The sequence below is a fragment of the Callithrix jacchus genome, chromosome 2 (assembly GCF_049354715.1).
Source record: "Callithrix jacchus isolate 240 chromosome 2, calJac240_pri, whole genome shotgun sequence".
Classification (NCBI taxonomy): domain Eukaryota; kingdom Metazoa; phylum Chordata; class Mammalia; order Primates; family Cebidae; genus Callithrix; species Callithrix jacchus.
In genome coordinates this window covers 119,102,501-119,106,227 of record NC_133503.1, presented here as the reverse complement: position 1 = coordinate 119,106,227, position 3,727 = coordinate 119,102,501, and positions in this window count along the sequence as shown.

The following is a 3,727-nucleotide window of genomic DNA, read 5'->3' as shown; positions in this document are numbered from 1 at the left end:
CAGCCTTAAGAATTGTGAAAAATAATTTTCTGTTTTAATAAAAGCGACTCAGCTTAGGGTCTTTTGTTATAGCAGCCTGACTAGACTGAGATAGCAGTTTTCTCAGCAAAATGGTATATCTTAACATCTCTACTTGCAGACTGATTAGCTCCTTCACTTCCCTCTTACAGAACTTTGTGAAGAACTTCAAGAATATGCTTGCATGTGCTAACATTCTAAAATTTCTTCACCATTTCCTTTCTCTGCATAATTGGTTCATATGTAGACTGATTTTAAGGTACAGGAGCTGGTAGCTTGACAAAACTTTTTTTGTTACCGTACATCAAGGATCATGTGCCATATCTGAGTCCTTGTATCTACATTTTATTTTGACGTTTTAGATTTTATTACTTGCAGCATAACACTTCTAAGCATCAAGGTGTGTGTATATCAATTGAAGACTGATTTTGGCTGCATGCAACAGATACCAGAGGAAATTAGCTTAAACAGATTTGAGCAAGATACGAGTTTATTTTGCTCTGTTGCTGAGAAATGTAGAGATAATAGTCAAGGTCTATGAGGAACTTCATAATTTGTTGGGAGTAGCAACCAAGTTGACCAACACATGCAGGTTTTGTTAATAAGAAAGGAGAGAAAAGATGTTGAGTAAAGTTTAATTCTTTACAAATATTCCAGGAGTTTACTGTATTTGTAGGAGTTTATTGTATTTGTTGATGTAGGGCTTATTCAGATAGGTTTTACATTATTACTTTTTAAAGGGGAGTTATTATATTTAGATATTATACATTCTCTTGTAACTACTTTCAGGTAAATTCAATGTGATAAATTACAAAGATACACTCGAGTGCAGATCACTCTAATACAGATGAACTAAATTTAGTTTTGTTAAACCCAAGACTGCATTAATGGATGCCCTGGTATATTTTGACATTATTTTAACTTGCAAAAGGTCTATTTTCATATTTTTAAGTTCCTATGTAATTGAACAAGGTTTGAGTAAGGGTGGTCTCCACCATCCCTTTATAGCTATAAATTTACTTGTCTAGAACTGAAATATACACGTGATCTGATCACAGTAACTGTTTAGTTATAATTTTTCAATAATGGACTTTATTACTATGCAATGAATCATTTCTATGAAGGACTAACCAATAAAGGATACAACATTTGAGACAAGATTAAAAGAAATATGATTATTGATATTTATACAGCAGGAAAAAATACTGTCTTAATAAAACTGTCTTCATTTGCAGTGCTTGAAAAATTTTTAAATTCAGTATTTATACTAATAGATGCTATTATACACTGTACTGGACTTGAAAATTTTAAGTCTCTTTGCTTGGTGATATGGTGAAGCCAAGTCTCACTGGATGGTGAAAGTCAATTGTGTGCATCTTTTCCTAACTTTGCATTCAGTGACATAACATTGGTAGCTAGTAATTGGCCATGGAGAGAATATTTAGCTAGGGAAGTTAGCAATACTACAAATCAGGATTTTTAAAAAAGATCCAGTTGTTAAGTATTTACTAGCATACCCTTGAATTCACCAAAAAAAAAAAAACTTTTGCAGATTTATTTGAATCTAATAATCTAGATCCATCCTTGTAACTTTTTGACTCCATAGTTTCAATATTTATAATTTTTCTCCTTATTTTTCTTGATGACTTTTTTCATGTTAGTGTTCAGAGAGAAGCAGAAGTAAATGACAGAACTAAGAAAAGGAAATATTCTACAGAAAACCTCCTGCATTTCTTTTTAAATCCCTGTGTCTTAATTTCTAATCAGGTTTCAGTCACTGGTTATATTCTAAATTAATTATACCATAATTATACACCTTTTGCTATGGATTGACTTGTGTTCCCTCAAAGTTTATAGGTTGAACCTTAATCCCTATGTGATGGTATTGGGAGATGAGCCCTTTGGGAGGTAATTAGGTTTGGATGAGATCATGAGTGTAGGGCCCTCATGATGGAATTAGTATCCTCATCAGAAGAATCTCTTTCTTCAGGCATGAACAAAGATGAGGATGTGAGCACTGAGCAAGATGGTCGCCATCTATAAGCTAGGAAGAGATACCTCACCAGAACCCCACCATGCTGGCACTCTGACTGTGAACTTCTAACCTACAGAACTATGAGAAAATAAATTTCTGTTGTTTAAGCCATCCAGCCTATGGTATTTTGTTATGGCAGTCCAGACTGGCTAAGTCTATAATCTTGCTATTGTAGATTTCTATTTCTAATAAAAATGATTTAATAAACCACAATAAAATATTATTTATTTTTAATAAAGAAATTCTATTTCTTTACTGAAGGAGACTCAGTGAACTTTCAAGGCTGCAGAGACATTTTTTCAGTCTAACAACTGGGCTCTTAATGGAGCCAAGGCCATCTTATGTTCAGAAACATAATATGAACATGACAGAAAAAAAGCATTAACAAGTTACATGTCTGACATTGGCTTTTTTGTAATCCATTTTGAATATTTCTCTTTACTTTTTAAAATGTTTCCAGTGAACAAGTGACTCTACCTCTTTAGATTCAGTATATTCAGCAAATAGATTATCATAGTTATATTTTTAAAACAAGCATATTTAATGCATGTTATTAAAGATAATCTTAGATATAGAATTTATTGTTTTGGATTTGTTTTTTCTCATAGAGAGCGCAAAAGAATATGAATAATTAATAAGATAATTGCAGGATTATTCAAGGTAAAAAATGCCTCTTTTATTGCTTGATACATAGACAGTTGGAATTATTTTCCACTTTAATTTACAGTGTAGACCTGACCAATTTGTCTGCTTTAAGTACTGGATATATATTTCAAATTAAAAATGGCAAATCTCATTTTCCCTTCATAAATGGGATTAACATAATGTGGATCCAAAGGTCCTAGGATGCAGGAAGACAGGGCTTGAGTCTGTTGCTACTCTATAGGAACTGCTGAACTTGTGGCTTTTAATTAGCTTCTCTCTCATTTTGCTTGATGGCAACGTTATGTTCAGATAATGTTTATTTGTTCACTAAGCGTTTTCATGCTTGGTTGTAGGGCACTGAATTAGATCTTAGGGAGAGGAGAGTCATTAAAAAAATAAGTCAGATACATATTTGTCATCAATCTTAGACCATAACACTGGAGATGGAGCAAATCCTCAAAGATGTAGGAGCTAGCAACTATGGAAAAGGTGTCATTTGAATTCATTCTTGAAAAGTAGGCAGGATTTGGGCATGCTGGAACAGAGGAAAGGGCATGGTAGGCATAGCCATTTATGTAAGCAAAGTATATATAGACAAGACACAAGTTTAATGTAGTTGGAGAATGGGCTGAATAGAAGGGAGAAAAGGAGTAAACTTCTACTGAACATCTGTGAGTTAAGAAATACACCCTTGAAAATCAATTATTTTCATAGAGTCCTTCAAATTTGGTAGTATTAAAAGATAAAATAGAACACTTCATTGTCTGTGTATATGTGTAATTTATTTAGCAATCATACAACTAATAATGATAACGAATAGTGGTACAGTTTACTGGTAAACCAAATTCTCTTTTGTAGTCTTAATTCACCTATAATTTTTGCATATGTTATATACTTACAATATAATTAGTAATTTTTTGTCCTTGTGAACCAAAAATTGGGATTAACAATTTGAATCATGTCCATTTTGCTGAACTAAATTATGCTCAGGACTGTGTGAACCTTTCTCAGAAGAACATTTCAAATATA